Source organism: Miscanthus floridulus, chromosome 5 (genome assembly GCF_019320115.1).
Source record: "Miscanthus floridulus cultivar M001 chromosome 5, ASM1932011v1, whole genome shotgun sequence".
NCBI classification, from domain to species: domain Eukaryota; kingdom Viridiplantae; phylum Streptophyta; class Magnoliopsida; order Poales; family Poaceae; genus Miscanthus; species Miscanthus floridulus.
The window spans coordinates 71,604,433-71,618,077 of NC_089584.1; positions in this window are offsets into that span (position 1 = coordinate 71,604,433).

A 13,645-nucleotide genomic window follows, 5' to 3' on the forward strand; every position below is an offset into this window, starting at 1 on the left:
CCATGTTCGGACACCAGGTGTCCAAGCACTACGCCTTCTCTAACCATGAAATGATATTTTTCCCAATTAAGGACTAAGTGATTTTTCTCACATCTTTGCAAAACCTCATCTAAGTTTTCAAGACAATCATAAAAAAATTCATAAACAGAAAAATCATCCATGAAAACTTTCATAATTTCTTCAATCATATCAGAAAATATAGACATCATGCATCTTTGAAAAGAAGCTAGAGCATTACACAATCCAAAAGACATTCTACGATAAGCATAAGTTCCATATGGACATGTAACGGTGGTTTTGCTTTGGTCATCAGGATGGATTGGTATCTGGTGATAACCTCAATATCCATCTAGGAAATAGAAAAAGAGTGATTTGCCAGTCGCTCCAACATTTCATCATTGAAGGGCAACAGAAAATTATCTTTCTTTGTTGCCTTTTTAAGTTTTTGGTAGTCAATACACATCCGCCATCCTATGATGGTTTTTTGTGGGATTAATTTATTCTTTTGATTTTTAACAACAATCATGCCTCCCTTTTTAGGCACAACTTGTACAGGGCTAACCCACTCGCTATTTGGGATGTGATAGATGATCCCAGCATGCAAGAGTTTCAAAACTTCTTTCTTAACAACCTCTCTCATTGCATTATTAAGCCTACGTTGTGGCTCCCTAGAAGGTATAAAATCGGGGTCTATAGGTATATGATGTGTGCAAAGAGCAGGGCAAATTCCCTTAAGGTCTTGGAGTGAGTAGCCAAAAGTAAAACGATGCTTTTCTAAGACAGTTAGCAAGCAGAGGGTTTCTTTCTAAGAAAGTTTATCACTAATGATCATAGGAGCCCTAATCATTATTGAGAAAAGAATATCTAAGACTAGAAGGTAGGGGTTTAAGCTCAATGGAGGGCTTAGGTGGTTCCTTTAATTCACCTAGGGATTTAGGCTCTATGAAATTATCGTCCTCCTCTTCGATGAAGGGCTGGGCATCATCTTCAAGATTGGGTTCGATCAGATCATCAAGAGATGTGACCTTAACCTCTTCCATTGGGTCTTGCTCAGGACTTGTCTCAGTCTTAAAATTTAGAGAATGAGTAATAGGCAAAGATAGTTTAAAGTTTTTTCCTGAGGCTTATCTTCAAATTCCCTATTTGTCCTTCTTTGATAATTCTTTCAAGTGGTTGTCCTATCAACGGGTTGAACTCTGTGGGGGTATGGCCCCCGGTATCCATAAGACAAGACATGGGCTGCACCATCAGAGGTGCCCTAGCCCACAAGATTAAGGCGTGCACGGTGCTGCTCGGCGTGCACCGTAAGCTATTGTATAGTACCAAATATTATACTTTTCCTTGTAACCCTACCCCTCCAGAGTATATAAGGAGAGGCAGGGGTCCCCTAGTCGCTAGACTACACCTCAATACAATATACCAAAGACACAGGACGTAGGGTATTATGTCGATCAGATGGTCCGAACCTATCTAAATCTTGTGTCTTGGTGCTTGTATTACCATCTCGCTCCTGATCTCGCTCACCTCTATGATAAATCTACCATAGTGGGATACCCCTCGGTGGACTGCCGAGCATCTTTTGTCGATAGTTGACGCGCTAGGTAGGGGCGTGCGCGCTGATCCTCCGGTGAACCAGATGGACCACAAGATCAACATGACGTTGTCCACAAGATCGTTCTTTGGTTTTGCATGGAAACTTCGTCATCATCTGTGGCGATTCGGCTACCTGTAGAGCACCTCGATCTATGGTGATTTGGCTACCTGCAGATTCTAGTGTCCAGCTTCTTCTGAGTCCACGCCGACTCTGACACATGGGCAATCTGCCCTAACCGGCTCCAACTCTCCGAGAGAAAGCCTACAAGCACCACACGGAACCTGATAGACTTTAGGGTCACATCATATCAACAAGATATACAACAAGCCAGTAAGGAGGACACGAAGTAATGCAAGCCAATACAAAACAAGCAAGCTGGTGACGCGTGCAAGCCAACTTGCACGTATGCACTTGCACGAGCGCATGCACGGAGGCATCTGTGTCTATTTTTTCCCACGCAGTGGACTCCATCCGGATATGCCACAACTCTGCACGTCTGTGGGCTCTGGCTTTTGCACTGGCCAACGCGATTCGACGTCCTACGCCTCTAGGATACGCTGACTACTCCAATGGCGACTACGAAGACAACGCACACATCAAGCACGCTTCGGCCATGCCCCATCTACTCCATGTAGCATTGCTTCTCCGACCAGATTGAATGCGGCTACGACAACGATATCTCCGTATCTAATCTGCATAACGCCGACCAGATAATGCCATACGCCATCAACCAAACATTCTGTCTAAAGTTAAGTCACGCTTTAATATTTTTCTAAATATTCTCTAGTCTCCATATATCGCCGCAATATTTCTCTGAGCTATTTTCTCCATGTTTGTTCTCCAAATGATTTTCTAAACCTCCGAACAGTCATGTTGACGCTCGGATGTCCCCAGAGATGGCCCTATCTCCGGCTCCTCCCTACATGTACTACGGGCTCCGCGCTCTGTGTTATGGGTGGTCGGCAGTGGTTCCTTGGTGACGCCTGTTCCTCCTACACGTGCACGGGCTCCGCGCTCGACGTTATGGACTATGGGCTAGCTAGGGCTAGAGACTCAGCTACACACTAACAGGTCGGGCGGTTTATATTAAATATAAATACATCTTTGTACCAACTGATCGCTGAGCTACATACGCTATTTTTCCCCGAAGTTCATATATTTTTACATTATGTACTACCGTTTTACATATTTGTATTGCAGGATCATCGCCCAGGTGATTAGACCACCTGGTGCTCGGAATTCTCCACTGATCAACTGGTCGAACCACTAGGTTCATGGACTTCATCGCCGACTAGTTGATCGAACTGTTCGCCGATCGCCAGCTACGTCAGGGGCTCCTCGGTGCTCGTGCTTCATCGCCAGCTATGCTAGGGACTCCTCGGTGCTCGGATTCTTCATGCTCGAGGACTAAGTGGGCACACTTCACCGCATGGACATCGCCAGCTATGTCAGTGCTCGGACCTCGCCAGCTACGTTGGGGACTCCTCGGTGCTCAGACATCACCAGCTACGTCGGGGACTCCTCGGTGCTCGGACATCGCATCGCCGCCTATGCCGGGGACTCCTTGGTGCTCGGACGTCGCTAGCTACGCTGGGAACTCCTCGATGCTTGGACCTCGCCGCCTACGTCGGGGACTCCTCGGTGCTCGGACTTCGCCAGCTACGCCAGGGACTCCTCGATGCTCGGACATCGCCGCCTTAAATACCATGGTTCCTTATAAAAGCTCAAATAAACCATGATTCCTTTTACCTAGATAGGGTGGACATAAAGTATTCCCAAACTTAGGAGAATCTATCCTGAAAGACTTTTCAACAACTTTGTTGTTGGGGTTAATGGTATGTCTTTTAATAAATCATGAGCAAAAGATGCAGACATGATATTAACACCCACAACTAGATTATAAAGAGCATCGAAAGGAGCTTTGTTAATTTGGCAGTGAATAGAAATAAAAGGTAAGTCTAGTCAAATCACATCAGAGGAAAGCTCTGATTCTTCCAACTACTCATTGCTTATAATAGATACTAACCTTTTCCTAGTCTTTTTAAGGAAAGCTTCCTTAGAAGGGTCAAAGATTTCTTCATGGGGTGATGATTTTCTAGACTTCTAGGGCTTCCTCATAGTATGATAATTCGAGATGTTTCCATATTCAGCAAAAAGTTCATCCTTGAATTCAAGCATAAAATCCAAATTTGGAGTTTCCTCCTTTTTCCGGTGGTTCGAGATTTGTGACAACTGAAGTATGTGATGGGTTTGGCAAAGGTTCAGCTATCTGGGATTCCACCTCTAGTAGCTTCTCTTGCACTTCTTTAGGTAATGGGGTCTTCTCTAAAACTTTATCAAGAATGCCTCTCCCCAAATTGGCAGAGACATGCAAGAACGAACCTCCTAAAGCTATGTCAAGAAACTTTGAGGTTTCCCTATTAAGACCCATATAAAAGCATTGAAGAAGAATGGGGTCTTGAATGGCAAGGTCAGGGCCGGTATTAGTAAGATCATTAAATCATTCCCATGACATGCCAAGAGATTATTTTTCTTTTTGTTTAAAAGATAGAACCAGCTGGCTACTCTAGAGATGGAAAAGAAATTCAAGCAAAAGCTAGAACATAAGGCTTCCCAATCTCCTTGCCTACTTCCTATGGTTTGATTAAACCAATGTTTAGCTCTTCCCATCAAAGAGAATGAAAAAAGCTTCCATCGTAAGTTTCATCCAACATACCCACAATATGTAAGCATGCGCAGGTCTGCTCAAACTCACGTAGGTGGAAGTAAGGGTTTTCATCTTCTTCACCCAAAAGGGATTGTTCCTAGACCATGTTAATTAAACACAGACGTATCTCATAGCCAGGTGTTGGGATAGGCTTTGAGAATTTTGGTGGCTCTAGGCGTGCGCTCGTAGATGCGGCATATTGATGGATAGGAGTAGATTCCAAATCCATAGTAAAAGACAAGAATATAAGAATAAAAAGATACAAGGTTAAGTTAGGTTCGAAGTTAACTCAGCAACCGTTTCTCTGACAACGACTCCAGAAATGCTTGTTGGTATATTTAAATACACACAGATAAATCCACAAGTGCACGGATACCGATGTAGCACTTCAACGGAAAGTATTCTAGAATATCAAACTCAAGGAAACGTGTATGAAATTAACTAAGTCTAACTTAACCCAGAGTAGCAACAAGGATTAAGATAAGTAGGAGCATAAAAAGGATCACTAGGGTTTTCTAGTTCTAGCTTCGATAAGTTATATCTTCTAATGTTCAAATGGGGATATTACTACAGAGAAACATAGGCAGAGTATGTTTTCTTATAGTAACCAGATCCTGCTCGGCCTACAGACGGAGATGGTCTACAAAGGACTCAACAAGGCTTTATAGTCACCCTTGTAATCTACCACCGATCCGGAATGTAGGGTACATCCACGAGTAATCGAGTCTAAACACCACGCTTGCACTATGAATACTACTCTAACCCAATAACGACAAGGATTAAAGTACTCATAAAAAGTCGTAAACCTGATGAACAATATAAACAAGATATGTACTTGAATCAGAAGTTGATTTCCAGAGAAATCTTAGAAGCAAGCTCAAATAGAACTTGATTCCACCAGGTACAAGTCGTAGAGAGAGCACCAACAGGCTAGTACTTCCTCCAAAACTCTTCCCTCACTCTCTATATCACTAGATCCTAACTTGGAGGACTAATTTTCTCCTGATTGCTGGCTTTGATTCTGATAATGAGGATAGGAATTGTGGCTTAGGGTTTCTGAATATCAGGATCTGCTCTGCAGGAGGAGGTACATGGGCTTATATATAGGGGGGTACGTCAATTCGGGACCCTCGGATCAAACCGACCTTGAACAACGGCGTAGATTTGATCTTTAAGTTGGTGGAGAACCGACATTCGAATGAGGGGCTGACACATGGGGCCCATAGGCCGGCTAGCCTGGAGGTGGGGCCGACCGGCCCCACATGTTAGTGGCTCGGTCCCTGTTGCTGTGGTTTTCCTTCTATAGTGTTCTAGAGTCTTCCTAGGTTGGTTTCGTCGCGGATAACCGTGATTTTCTTTGACGAATAGGTCCTTGACGGTTTTCTGATTAAATCCTCCTGCAGTCACAGATTCACTAAAACTCATGGAATTTGTTAATTTAAACCCCTAATCCTATTTTAGTGATCCATTTTAATCATTTATGCAGGGTATATTGATATTTTATGATTGACATTAACTACTGTCAATAATGGCCTAAGTCAAACTTGTATGACTTTGACTAAATTTATAAACATATTAACATTATAATATTAAATAATTGCATATATTTCATGGTTTATCTCATTAATCTTGTTTGATATTGTAAATGTTTGTATATTTTTCAATAAACCTGGTTAAAACTAGAGATATTTAACTTAGGATAAAATTAAAATGACTTACCATTTTGAACAGACCGAGTATAGGACTTCAGACCATATAGCCATTTGCTTTGGTTTTTCTTCCCTTCTTCCCCCAACTTCTTTCCCTGTCCTTTTTAACCCCTTCCCTCCTCCGTATGGCCACCGGAATTGGAAAAATAAAATAAATACACATCGGCAAGCTCTGGAACATTTTAGGCTCTATTTGATCCATAGAAATAACTAGTTGACTAATTTTCAGTCCTTAAGCATCTAAATATGCAGACTAATTGTTAATTCACTAGTCATTGGCTAGTTGTTAGTTCACTAGTTTACTTGTATGAGCTAATAGGACTAGTTGTTAGTCCTAGTCCATCCAAACAGCACTTAAGCTGTTGCATTGCATGCACACCAGCTTCGGCTGAAATGGGGAAGTTCCCGTTATGCCAGCCGGGGAACTAGAATACTACTTCCTCTGTCCCAAATTATCTGTCGCTTTTGGTTTTCATGCCACAAGTTTGACTCGATTTATAGAAAATACGTGCAACATTTGTATCTCTAAATAAATTTATTAAAAAACTAGATTCAAAGATCTTTTCAATGATACCAAGTATGTACCATAAATATTAATATTTTTAATATATATTTTGTCAAAGTTGTTTCTCGAAAACGAAAACGACATATATTTTGGGACGGAGGGAGTAGATGCCAGGTCTTTAGTTTTTTTTTTTTTTTTTTTTACTTTTGTGTTCTCCAACTTTTGAAGCCTTTTCCAATCACCTGATTAATTAGGGAGTATACTTAGCATTAAACTTAAAGCACGGACAGGATCACGTGGCGGAGGTTTCCTATCGAGTTTCACAGTCATGTTGGTGTACTGTGATTAACTACTGCTTGACACGGCATCTGTGACTTAATTAGACTATTAGAGCATCGTCCCTCCATGGGTAGTGAGTGGTTCACTAGTACTAAAATACACAGCATTGCTTTGCTGGACATCTTTGTCGGTGTGAGAGGTAACTTTACCGTAAACAGAGCGTTATGGAGATTTATGAGTTGTACCACAACGCTCAGTTTCTAGATATTTGTGTAATTGAGAGTGTTTGTAACGTGTTGATGTACCCAGCTATTATCTAATATAATTCTTCTTTCGTCGCAAAAAAAATTAACTAAACACGTCAACAAAAATGTTGCCATCATCAGCGTCATTGTCTGATCTGATCTCAGTGGATGATTGGAAACACAATGTCACACAAACTAACGACGGAGACCTAATAATTTTGTTTGTGAACAAGATTAGCTAGAGAGATTAGGCGCCACTAGCACGTGATGGACCGGATTTTCAAGCCTTCGACGACCTTTTGCTCTGAAGACTTTCTTGTGCTTCCCATGGAGCGGACCTGCTGGACCTTCTCGAAACTAGCCCCAAGAGTCAACCAATCTGGCCGAACTTCTTACTTAATCTTGCATAATTTACGCTCAAACAAAACTTCTTTTGCCACGTTGCCTTGAAAGAAATTTTAGTTTGTTTTTCTATAACGGTAGATATAGATGATTTAGATACAACCAAAGGGGTTACTTTTTATCTTTCACAATATCAGGGTTGGCACTTAAAAGCAAATTTAGACGTTACATCAAAAGTGAGCAATTTGGATGTGAATTTAGGGAGTTATTATTACAGAGGCGAAGATGCATGTTCTAGATATATTTTACACTACTAAAAAAAACACAGCACAGGCGGCTGAAAAGCCTCTATAGGCATCTGTATTTCCTCCTCTACAAAACAACCATTTGTAGAGGCGGGCGCCAGCCACCTTTAAAAATCAGATATCTAGAGACGGATGTATTTTGAGCCGTCTCTACAAATCGTTGCCCAGAAATTACAAAATAAGGCTAAAAATAGCAAAAAAAACCTGAGGAGACCCCACCAGGCAACACATGTGCCGCACAATTTTTCGTGGAGGCGGCCACGGGGGGGGGGGGGGGGGGTTTGAATCCACAACCTAAGCCTTTGCGCATTTCTCCCCTATAACCACTCCACTCATAGGACACTTATATCCAGTTGAGATATTCAACCACCTCATTTTATCCCCATTCAGTTTTGAAATGAGTATTTGAGACCATAAACGAATTCAAATAAAAAAGTTATCAACAATAGGTTCAATAACTTCCGGAGATTTACAACTTTGGTTTTGGTCGTTATCCGAGGTCGTTTGAAGCATTTGAATTTCAAATGTAAGAAGTTCAAACGTAATTTTTCATGCATAGATGATTTCAAATGAAAAAGTTATCAACTACAAAGTTGCATAACTTTTCGAGATCTACAACTTTCGTTTTGGTTGTTTCTCCATCTGAGGTCATTTAAAAAAATAAAATTTACTATGTAGCTCTTATTTTTAGAGGCGGCTGAAAATCGATTTCTAGAGGCGGCTAGCCGTCTCTAAAAATATGGGCATTTGTAGAGAAGGCTGGAAACAACTGTCACCTCTAGAAATCATATCGATTTTTAGAGGCGGATGTATATTGGCCCGCCTCTATAGTAAAAAAGCCTTTCGTCTCTGAAAATCATTTTTGTAGTAGTGTTATATATTTTTTATAATGGTCCATGTGGATAACTTTTTAGAAGATAAATTAAATCCTATGGCTATTGTTAACCAGTAGTCTATCAACCTGTGTGGGAAGACTTTTAGAAGGCATAAGCTTTAGATATTGATGTTTAATACATACAGTTAATAAAAATTACTTATGTTAGTTTATTTCTATATTTTTTGTTTATTTTCTAACATGATGGGCATATATATACACTAATGTGATCTCTATCTAGTTGTGATGAATTTAACGATTACTGATTTATGTGCCTTTTTGTCCATATGTATAGTTTCTATCCTCTGCATATGGAGCCTTTATGTATTTCATTATGCATTTAGTTGAAACCTCAGCTTAAGTTATGGTGGTTCTTGTTGCATCCCATGACATCATGAATCTAAATTTTGTTCTCATTCATTGTTACAAGTTTTCTATCCTCAAGTTAAGTTGAAACTCTTGGGCTTATTGTATCTTTATTAATTTTTGTTGTGTTTTTCTAAAAAAAGAATTTTAAGTCATAGACTGCACTCTGAAGTACACAATGCATAGATGTCCATTTAAATATATACCTTATTGGTCAAGATTGGTGATAGAGCTTGAAGTGAGATATAGGGTGGAGTAGTAGTGCTAATCCCAAAAGGATATTGATGTTTTAAACCTTATAATCATTGTTTACTTTAAAGGAATCTCAAAGACAATGAGGGCCATAACTACCTTTGGTATGCACTAGCCTCCCCAATTTCTTAAGATATTGGATTCTCTTATCAACAATTTATGTGTAATTATAAACATAGCATGCTTATAATTATAATATTAATATAGATATGCCAAATATTTTAGTTAAAATGTACAAAGTTATATAGAGTAACAATTTATGTAAATTATATGTCATGGATATTAATATATTTTTAAAATAATTTGTTAGTATCATGATTGTTGAAACAAAGTATGTATATTATCACTCATTGATTCATACATATACGATATTCGGTTGAGATGGCTTGCCTTATGACAAAACAGGATGACTTTCTTTTATATGTGGAGAGGTTTAAAGTATCTATACACAATATAGGTGAGTGGAATAAATATGAGGAGACAAATATACGATATTGGTTGGAGCATGTTAAGAGAGAAATATGATACTTCCTCCATTCCAAATTATAAGTCACTTTGATTTTTTTGGTTCATCCATTTTGTTATGTATCTAGACATATTATTATATCTAGATGCATAACAAAATGGATGTACCAAAAAAGCAAAACGACTTATAATTTGGAACGGAGGGACTATGTAATATAGATATGCATGGGAGCCCCTGTTACGTAAGAAAATGAGACCAATCCAATCAGTTTTTATTGATTAATCATCAAAAAGAGAAAAAATGGTGCCTAAGTTCAGAGCTGAAGAGGACTTAAACCAAGTAGCTTGATAGATGTACAGCATCTTCAACCAAGCAGTTGAATTGGAGGATAAAATATGTGTTAGGTTGATCTCCTCCGACTTGGTCCAACGACCGAGTCGAACCTTGATCTCACGCCCTGATCAGGGGCGCCAACCAAGTCATGGTTGGTGGGCCCCCGTCGTGCATTACCATATAAAAGGAGGTGGGGTGCCGGGGCTCGAGGTATGAGGCTCACCGCCGTCACAAACCCCACCTACAACCCTAATCCGATCTAGAGGGAGGCGCTAGAAGCGACAGGAAGCTCCACTGCCTTCGCTGCCGCCAAGACGCCGTCGTCACTGGACTGCATCGCCCCTCTCCATCGACCGCCGACTCAACAGTGTCCTCTTCACCGCCATGGATTCCTCCTCCACCAAGCTCGATGGTCAGCGACTTCTATCCCCTCTCTCCCTCTCTCTTTCCCTCTAGGTTTCATACCATAGATCATACTTGATGCTTATGCCAAGATTTCTAAGAACATACCCTCTTGATCTACACCAAGGTGATCCTAAGGTATAACAATGGTATTCGTTGCCTACCTAGTGAGTAGATCTAGATCAGGGCAGAAGAATTTAGAAGGAGGTGATTCAAATTTGAATCAAAAATTAAGAAATCAAAGAAACCTAACCCTAACCCCAGAAGAAGAGGAAGGAAAGGAAGGGGTTTCTACCTAGGGGGCCTACCAGCCCCATCACCTTCATCGGCCGTCGACTGGACGCTACACGGGAAGTCAACCTGAGCCACCAAAGGGGGAGCAAGGTCTCATCGCCGTGTGGTCTCCTCCTCGGGCTCGGGCCAAGGGCACCGCCGCAAGACCGCTTGACGGCAATGCACTCACCCTTAGGCGAACACGCGCACCGGTGAGGGGACTCGCGACGGCGCTGCCACCTTCCTCAGGCCACCACGGGTGGCCACCGCCGCATCTCACTCGGGTGCGAGCAAGAGACAGGAAGGGGAGCGAGCAAGAAAAGGACAAAAGGGGTTGGACTTGCTCCGGCGATGCTCTTCCTCACCGGTGCCGATGACCACCGCGACTGCCGCCGCTGCCGCTCCTCCTCTCAACTACAGCAAAGAGAGAGAAGGAGAGGGTTTGAATGTGTCTAGGGTTTCAGGGGAGGAGGCTGGCACGCTATTTTGTTCCGCCGAGGAGGTTGAATAGTCGTCCGATCAGAATGGACGGCTAAGAGTGGCTGGGCCAAAAGCGGACCAAGAAGGAACGCACTTTCCCAGCCTACGCCTAGGTTACGGCCTGGGCACGGGGAGCGCAGTGCGCGCGGCATGCGCGACTGGGCTTCAGGCCATTTTAGGCCGCCAATTGAATGAATAGTAGCCTTTTGCTTTTGTTTATTATTTTTAGAAGCGATTTTTGATGATTTTTTTGCATAGATTTCATCTCTATTCAGTGTTGAACCAGTGGGATAAATTGTCTAGAGAGTAGATAAGTACATTGAAGTGCTTCTGATCAAGAATTATTATTTTAAGTATTTTCATGTTTCCGCTGCTATGAATATGTTTATCCTCTTATTAAATTGGAACCAACAGAAAAAAAATTAATTGGAGGAGTAGAACGATTTATTTAAGTTAAATTATGGTATTGTTATTTTTCTAACCAACATTGATGATAATAATACTATAAGTTTATTTATGAGTTTTATACATTAGTTCTATTTTTGCCCAACGATGATGTAGAATTAATGAAGAAGAATGTTGTATTTATGATATTGCTATTTTCTGACCAAAGTTAATGATAACAATATTATATTTTTTTTATTTATGAGTTTTATGCATTAGTTCTATTTCTGTCCAACGGTGATGTAGAGTTAATGTAGAAGCACATTGTATGTTTTAATTTTGATCAATGTTAAATTACAGCATGCAATTATTATGTCAAATGTTTCTCACTTTCTCTGATGTTGTTTTCAGGATACAACCCAATGATATTTATCTTGTCCATTCCGCCTCTCAATGGAAACAACTATAACGTATGGCGAGAGAAGCTTGAGATAGCCCTTGCGCTGTCTGATAATGATTTAGTGCAAACCTCTCCCTGTCCCACTGAGCCTGTGGACCCGATGAGAGCAGAAAATGAGACCGATGCAGCTTTCGCTACTTGGGAACGTGACCATGCAACAGTAAGAATGAAGTACGATCTTGATCATGCGAAGTGGGATAGTTCAAACCACAAGTGTTTGATGGTGATTAAGGGCTCTATTGAGGATCCAATAAGGGGATCAATCCCAGAATGTACCACCACCACTGATTATCTCAAGAAGGTTGAGAGTTAGTTTACTGGCTTTTCAAAGGCTTATGCAAGCACCCTGATTAAGAAGTTAGTCAATGAGAAATACACTGGTGGAGGGATTAGAGAGCACATATTGAAGATGAGCAACATGGCATCCAAGCTCAAACCAATGGACATGGGGCTCAAGGATGAGTTCCTAGTTCATTTGATTTTTGCATCTTTGCCCAAAGAGTATGAGACCTTTGTTGTCAATTACAACTTACAGCCAGATAAGTGGGACATTGAGAAGCTCATTGCCATATGTGTGCAAGAAGAGTAGAGGCTTAAGAGCTCACATGGTGACTCCATCAATCATGTGAAAGAAAATAAAAAGAAGAACTTTAACAACAAGAACACTAAACCACAAGGGAAACCTCAGTGGAACAATAGCTCCTCTTCTAAGTCACAAGGAAAGGCCCTATAGAAAGATCACCATAAAAAATCCAACCATTTTGAAGTAGACAAGGACACCTACAGATGGTGCAAGAAGACTGGACACTACCAGAAAGATTGTCCAGAATTCCTGAAGCACCTAATGAGAAAAGGTGAGGACATTATTACTTTTGTAGATGAGTCCTTGTATTTAAGTCATGCAAAATCTACTTGGTGGATTGATTCAGGTGCAACTATTCATGTTGCAAATTCATTATAGGGATTCCATATGAGGAGAACCCTACAAAGAGGAGAAAGACACATTAAGGTAGCAAATAGAGTCAAAGCTGAAGTTGAAGCCATTGGAGAACTCCCATTATTATTAAATGATGGCTTTATACTTAAGCTTACAAATCTCCTTTATGTACCCTCTTTGCGTAGAAACTTAATAAGTGTCTCACATTTAGATGATGATGGATATGATTGCCATTTTGGTAATGGCCTATGTAAGATTATGTTTAATCATAAGTGTGTTGGTCTTGCCTTCCGATAAGACAAACTTTATTTGTTATCACTTTGTGAGAATGTGAATGTTGTGAGCACTAATAATGAGAATGCCTCCTCATCTATAAATGTATGTAATAAGCGGAAGAGAATTCATGACGTATCATCGAAATTATGGCACTATCGTTTAGGCCATATTTCGAGGGGGAGAATAGAATAATTGATTAAGAAATCAATTCTTCTGCCATTAGAATTTTAAGACTTAGAACAATGCATTGATTGCATTAAAGGAAAGTATGTTAAGAAAATAAAGAAAGACGCCAAACGAAGTGTAGGAATTTTGGAAATAATTCACACATATATCTATGGTCCTTTTCCTGTGAAAAGTGTGGATGGTTATGATTTATTTATAACATTCACAGATGATTATTCTTGTTATGAATATATTTATCCAATTAAGAAAAGATCAGAAGCATTGGATAAA